The sequence below is a fragment of the Lipotes vexillifer genome, unplaced genomic scaffold (assembly GCF_000442215.2).
Source record: "Lipotes vexillifer unplaced genomic scaffold, Lipotes_vexillifer_v1.1 scaffold528, whole genome shotgun sequence".
Lineage (NCBI taxonomy): Eukaryota > Metazoa > Chordata > Mammalia > Artiodactyla > Lipotidae > Lipotes > Lipotes vexillifer.
The window spans coordinates 1,466,816-1,474,293 of NW_006794582.1; the positions used below are offsets into that span (position 1 = coordinate 1,466,816).

The window sequence follows — 7,478 nt, forward strand, 5'->3', positions numbered from 1 at the left end:
GTGGCGTGGCCAAAAAAAAGTCTTTTGGTTCCTGTTCAAAATAACTGTATTTAGGTCTTGTGCCTAAAGTACTCAATGAATCTCAGTCTGCATTCACACTCCCCTATCTCAATGACTTTTTCTGTCTCCCCAGTGGCTCCCAGAATCTCCCCTCCCTCAGTTGTTTCTGGGTCCCCACTGCAAGTGGGTGACTCAGGCGACCGTGACGATGGCCTGGCTTTGACATTTGCACTGCAGCCCCAGCTCCTTAGCCCCAGTGGGCATACTAAGAAATAGCAGGAACAACAGCCATTTGTGAAATGTTTATCATATGTCAGGCCCTTTACATGCACTATTTATTTTTACCCCATAATAGTGTTTATAAAGTAGATAGTGTTGTTTTACAGATCTGGAAAGTGATGATCAAAATGATAAAATAGCTTTTTGCTGTATCTACTGTGAGAATGAAGACCATTCTCAGCAATCAGACTGTCGACATTCCAGAAAATGTCAACATTACTCTGAAGGGATGCACAGTTATTGTGAAGGGCCCCAGAGGTACCCTGCAGAGGGACTTCAATGACATCAATGTAGAACTTAGTCTCCTTGGGAAGAAAAAGAGGCTCCGGTTGACAAATGGTGGGGGATTAGAAAGGAACTGGTGACTGTTTGCACTATCTGTAGCCATGTACAGAGCATGATCAAGGGTGTTACACTGGACTTCCGTTGCAAGATGAGGTCTGTGTATGCTTACTTCCCCATCAACGTTGTTATTCAGGAGAATGCTTCTCTTGTTGAAATCCGGAATTTTTTGGGTGAAAAAATGGGTTCGGATGAGGCCAGGTGTTGCTTGTTCAGTATCTCAAGCCCAGAAAGATGCGTTGATTCTTGAAGGAAACAACACTGAACTTGTGTCAAACTTGGCTGCTTTGATTCAGCAAGCCACAACAGTTAAAAACAAGGATATCAGAAAATTTTTGGATGGTATCTATGTTTCTGAAAAAGAAACAGTTCAGCAGGCTGAAGAATAAGATCTGAGTGATCCAGCTACAGAAACCGCAAGAGGCCAGACTCATTTGTGATATTTTAAAAATGAGTAAAAGCTCTTTTGACTTGGGAAACAAACAAACAAAACAAAACAAAATGATAAACTAAGATGCTTAAGGGACACTGCTCAATGACCAATTAAAAAAACCTGTTAGTCAATCTCCAAAATATGTCATTAACCATGGGAACTCATTGTTCTGCACCTCAGTTTTCACAGCTGTACAATGGGAATGTCAACAAAAAAAATTAACCAGTCTAAGGAAGAAATGGAAATTTTTATTCGAGCCAAATAGAGGATTATAACCCGGGAACAGACACTCAGAAAGCTCTGGAGACTGTTCTGCCCATTAGAGGTCAAAGCACAGTTATATAAGGTTTTGAGACAGAGGGCTGTACATTAAGTGATGTATTATTGACAGGTGACACAAAGCGAGTCATGGGTCATGGTGGCCTCTTACAAGATTAAGAAGGAATGTTTAAGGAGTGGAGAAAGTTGCTCCTTATGGTTTAGCAGGTATTTCTGCAAGTGTGGAGGTTTGGTCGATGCATAATGCAGACACACAATGCACAGCAGAGGGGAGAGAGGCAGCCAAAGGACAGAGAAAATTATTTATGTTTAAATTTTCCTTGACTTGTCTTAGAATATGAAATTTTATTTCACCAGGAATAAATGATACTGACTATTCAGAATCACTGGGAAATTTCGAGGAGGCGATCCACATGAGCACTTAGCCTGGGGCAAAGAGTTGGCACTTGGGTACAGGCAGGGTTAGGTCTAGAGGAGCCCACAGTGGGTCCACAACTCTCTCATGGAACTTGCTCCAAGCCTAACAGTGTGAGTGAAGCCAGCTGGAATAATTCCCTGCACTCCTCTTTCCTGTGTCCTAAGGTAGACATTGCCCCTCCTCCTATCTCCCCCTCCCGTCGCTCTGGCCAGGCTCTCCCACTCCCTGTATCAAAAAAGAAAGCACTTGGTCAATAATGGCTTACACTCGGGTTTCTCACCATGGCTCTATTGACATTTTGGATAATTATTTGTTGTGTGGACTGTCCTATGCATTGTGGAATGTTTAGCACCATCCCTGGCCTTTACTCACTAGATGCCAGAAGTAACCCTCTTCCCATAGTGAAAACCAAAAATGTCTCCAGACATTGCCAAAGGTCCCCTGGATGTCATCACCTCCAGCTGAGAACTTCTGGCTTACACAATAATAACATGCAATTATCTAATTCAACCAGGAGTCCCTGAAGGTAGGTGTAATTCCAGGTTTGGTGCAGCAGCTCGATGAAGCCAACAGGGACCAGCTTTATGCTGGTGCTCATCACCTCATGATCACAAGGTGGCTGCCACAGAACCCACTGTGCCATCATCACAATTCTGTTCAAAGGCAGGCAAGAGGGGCAAAGTGGTGGTATCTTTTGTGGCTTCACCTTTAATCTGAAGAGTTTTCCCAGACACTTCTCAGCAGATCTCTCTTACGTTTTATTGGCCAAAACTGGTTATATGCCCACCCCTAGCTGCACAGGAGGCTGGGAAAATGACTAGGTGGCCAGAGAGAAGGGGGTTGGAAATGCAGTGGGCCCTCCATGATACGGCAGTATGGGCAGTCCTCGCACCTGCGAAATTATTTTTTTGTCTGCTCTCCTCAATAAACTGTGAGCACCTTTAGGACAGAGCCCTCCTCAGGTTTTCCTCTGCATCCTCAGGACTTAGCCCAGTGCTCAGCACTACAAAGGTGCTCAATCAATTCTTATTGAAAGAATGAATGAATGAATGAATGAGTGGATGAGTGAATCAATCAGTGATAACACTTTCTTCCTTCCTTGCTTAGATCACTAAGAGCCCTATATATCAGTTATTTATTCATATGCAAACTAAACTTGGTTTAACTACAAATAAGCCTATCATGCAAATGATAATGCAAACATCTCCCTGTTCCTCCAGCAACATGGTCTGATCCCTCTGGCCATTGGACTTGCTGTTCTCTTACCCAGAACATTCTTCCTGCCACCTCCCCTCATCCATCTTCACATGGCCAGCTCCTTCTCACTCTGTAGGTCTCTGCTTGGACAGAAACACCTGTGAGAAGCTTTCCCTGAACTCCCCAGTTTGGCTTAGAGGCCTCTGCTCTATCCCCCTGGACCTCCCCTTGCTGTCCCATCCTAGCACTTGTCACCCTGGGTTGTGACTGTCTCTCTAGCAGGACAGTAAACACCCATGGGGACCAGAACAACACGTCCTTCACTAGTAGGTTCGCCATAAACTTTTGTTGATTGAATCATTTATACCAGGGGCTGGCAAAAGTCTTCTGTAAAGGGACAGATGGTAAATAATTTCAGCTTTGTGGGCCATATTATCTCTGTTGCCACTATTCAACTCTGTGGCTGGAGCAAGAAAGTAGCCATAGGTAACATGAAAACAAATAAGCCTAGCTGTGTTCCAATAAAATTTTATTTATGGGCATTGAATTTGAATTTCATATTAGTTTCATGCCATGAAATATTATTTTTTAACTTTATTTTATTTAGTTATTTATTTTTATGTAGCAGGTTCTTATTAGTTATCTATTTTATGCATATTAGTGTACACATGTCAATCCCAGTCTCCCAATTCATCACACCACCACCCCCACCCCCGCTTTCCCCGCTTGGTATCCACACGTTTGTTCTCTACATCTGCGTTTCTATTTCTGCCTTGCAAACTGGTTCATCTGTACCACTTTTCTAGATTTCACATATATGCGTTAATATATGATATTTGTTTTTCTCTTTCTGACTTACTTCACTCTGTATGACAGCCTCTAGGTCCATCCACGTCTCTACAAACGACCCAATGAAATACTATTCTTAAAAAAGTTTTTTTCAACCATCTGAAAAATGTAACAACCATTCTCAAAGACTCTCAGGCCATACAAAAACAGGTGACAAAACATAGTTTACTGACCCTGATTAATACTGAGGGTCACATGCTTTGGGTTTTCCAAATCATTCTAGGGATGCAGCAGGATCACTTAGAGCAATAAATATAACCGTATTTCTTAATATCAAGAAATAAATTAAACTTGAAAGTACACTAAATGACTTAGCCATCCCATACTTAGATTGTATTTAAGAAATCCAAGATGATTTAAGATTAAGGAATTGTTACTATCAAGGAACCATGTCAATAGGTTTAAACAACTGCTTGACAATTTCTATATGCAATCCTAATGGGAATTTTAAAAACTAGGCATGGAAGGGTATTTCTTTTTTTGTGATAAAAATTAATTATTTATCTTAAAAAATATCCAAAATATTATTTAGATAAATGAAAGTAACCACTGGAAAAACTGAAAACAAAAATTGAGACCAGATGCTCCAGGGATTGGAAGTGAGGGTAGTTTCCTGCAATGCTAGGCTTCTTCAACTGGGTTTCATGTATTACTATGATGTGTTGAATGTTAGTGAGGCTGTAGGGATACAGGAATTCCATGCTCTGCCGGGGGTGGGGGAGCATGTGGACTGGTGCAGCCATTCTGGACAACAATCAGGCAGTATTAGTGAAAACTGGTGTCCACATTCCCCAGGGACTAGCAATTCCACTCCTAGCCATTCTCACACAGCTATTTAAGGGCACCTGAATAAGGGTGTCCACAGCAGCACTATTTGTGTTAGCAGGGCGTTGAAAGATCCTGGGATAAGGACAGATAAAATGTAGTAGATGTACACCCTGGGGAATTATTTATATATTAGAGGCAACTGATTGGATGAACACATAGCAATGCGGAAGTATCCTAGAGATGTAGTGTTTACTGAAAAAAAGTAAGAAACAGAATGAGACATACCAAATAACATTATGTAAATTAAAAATACAAACAGGCAAAACAACAACGCCAGGTTTGTAACAACACGTGCAAAAAGGTACACATTCAACAATAAACAGGGTTCTTTAGGAAGAGAAAGACATACATGGGATAAACACATATAGGCGTCCCAAAGAGAGTGCAAAAGGGATTGCCTTCCCAGGATCCAGAGCCATTCCCAAAGAAAACCAAATAAAAAAAGACTTAGACAGTTGCCCTGAGGGCTGGCCATAGACCCTAACTGCAAATGCAGTGGAATCCACATTTCTGTCTAGCCACATCTAGTCATAAATAGGGTGCAACTGACATTTCTGTCTGGCCATAGTTTGGCATCCCTAACCTGAGGATTGTCAAGCCAAGTTCTAAGGACACAAAATGAGACAAACAAGAAGGTAAAAGCTATCCCAGGAGAGAAAGGACCAATAACCAATGTATCTGGGTTTGGAAAGGCAGGGACAATATGAAATTTTATTTTTCTCCCACGACTGGGTACTATAGACAGAGATTCAGGAGAGCTGACTCTGGTAAGAATTCTCACCCTTCACTTGGCTTCTGCCAGTTTTTCTAGGATCCAATCTGCAGGCTCCAAAGTGAGTGGGATTTAAAATACAGTGTAGCTTTGGTATTTACTAAAATTTGGCAAGGTTTTCCATTACTTCTAAATTTAGTTTCTCCTTGGCTATTTAAGGGAATAACTGGTAGTGAAACAGGAGGGAAGGGGGCAGGGCACAACCTCTAAAATAATGACATAGCCATAGTACATGACAAAAACTAGTGAGAACCAACTAGGTACAAGATGGTGGAAGATTCGACTCCAGTAGACATTGAGCCTCATTATACGCTCATTGTACTATATTAGCATGCTAAATGGCACACCCACCAGCACCATGACAGTTCTGAGGCTAACCATAAAAGGCCAAAAGTGAGTGGTGGCCCAATTCCTGGAAATCCCCACCACTTCCCCCAAATAATTGGAATAATCCCCCTACTTATTAGCCTATGAAATTACTAGCCCATAAAAAGTAACCATGCCATATTTTGAGGCTCTCGCTCACCTTCTGCGATGGCCCACACTCTGTCTGTGGAGTGTGTTACTCTCTTCAAAACATCCACTTTTTACGTATCACTTGTCTGAATTCTCTCGCGACGAAGAAAGAACCTCAAATTCACTGGGAACAGTAGCAGTTTACCAGAATACCCTCAGAGTCCTTTCAGCTCTGGGACAGACCAATATGGGGGCCATTCTTTTGAGGGTAGATATGAGGATAACTTGGTGAATTTGTGTTTGCAGTCATGTAGTCTCTTCAGAGTAGAAAGGCAATTCAGACAGAGGATTGGTATCAATAGAATGAGTACCAAGTAAAGGAGGATAGAGGGGAGCAGTAGGTGCTACACCAGCCTCATAGACTTCTGTTATATGTACCTTTCAATCTTTAATTTTTCATTAGCCTTTTGCAATGAATCTTTTAACGAAGTCTTCAAATTTTTGGAATTTTGAAGCTTCTTGAGGGTTTCTGCATGCCAATTAAAATAGCTATCCCATTCTCTTTGTTTGATTTGGGAACCCTTGTCTTCAAGTGCACCTCTTAAATGAATGATCTTGTCTAATTGGAACTTCCTCATAATGGCCATTGTAATTCTAGGTTGTCTTCAGTAAGATTGGTCCATGCCCATGTGGAGAAACCATAATTTTTTAAACATAAAACTGGCTGGGGTCCCTAAAGAGGGGGCCACCCTTAAAGCGTTTAAATGAGTGGGATCCCATGTTTGGAGTTTTCCCGAGAGTGAAGCAAAACAGTCCTAGAGAGTCAAAGGGATATGCTTAGGGTTGGAACTTGTGTTTTGTTTCACAGTGCGCCTTTCATGGGATATACCTCTTTTTTCTGGCAGATGGCCTTTGCCCTATTTGCCCAACCTATGACCAGGTATCCCTTGTTGCATGGAATTTTCTTGTGAGTGGTAAGAGGAAAACTGGAAAACTTGCTCACCTGTGACCATTTTATCCTTACACAGGAATCTTGTGCTTGGAGGATGGTTGTCTCTCACATACAGGTGGCGAGCACTCTGGCAGCATTTAGGTGCTCAATCTGTGTTCACCAATTTTAGTTTCTGGTTTGCTCTCGGGAAAATCCACTAAACCAAGTATATTCTAATTTAGAAACCAAAAGAGCACTCACCAGAAGGACAATCTGTCCTTATTAGAATCCCGAATAAAGTTGGAGAGCTTGACCAAAAGGAGGGAGGTTGAAAGCCAAGAGGAGACTCACCAAGCCAGAAGAAGAAGGTGACTCTAAGGTGCATTGAGCTTAAGGGGCTCAGTGCAGGTACCTCGCTCAGTTCTGAGAGTCACTGTCCCTCCAGGGGTCATCTCCTTTGGAACCCCCTTCTGACACCATTGAATGTCAACCTAAATAAGGAGGTAAACCGAGGCAAGCTCAAATTACCAGAAACTTGAGTTTGTTTGGGAGTAGCAGAAGAATTGCAATTTGGGAAATGCATGTTGTAGCAAGGTACAGTCAACTGAGTCAACTGAGGGTTTGGGAAGGACTCTATTTATGGGCAAGGAGTACAAAGAGTGGGGAAGTCCAGCTAGAGTCCAAGCAGTAAGTT

General features: G+C 42.0%; 1 pseudogene; it reads left to right on the forward strand.

Moving 5' to 3' along the window:
* The first annotated feature begins 443 nt into the window (after window positions 1-443).
* LOC103079259 (60S ribosomal protein L9 pseudogene) lies at window positions 444-1,010 on the forward strand (annotated as a pseudogene).
* The last annotated feature ends 6,468 nt before the right edge of the window (window positions 1,011-7,478 follow it).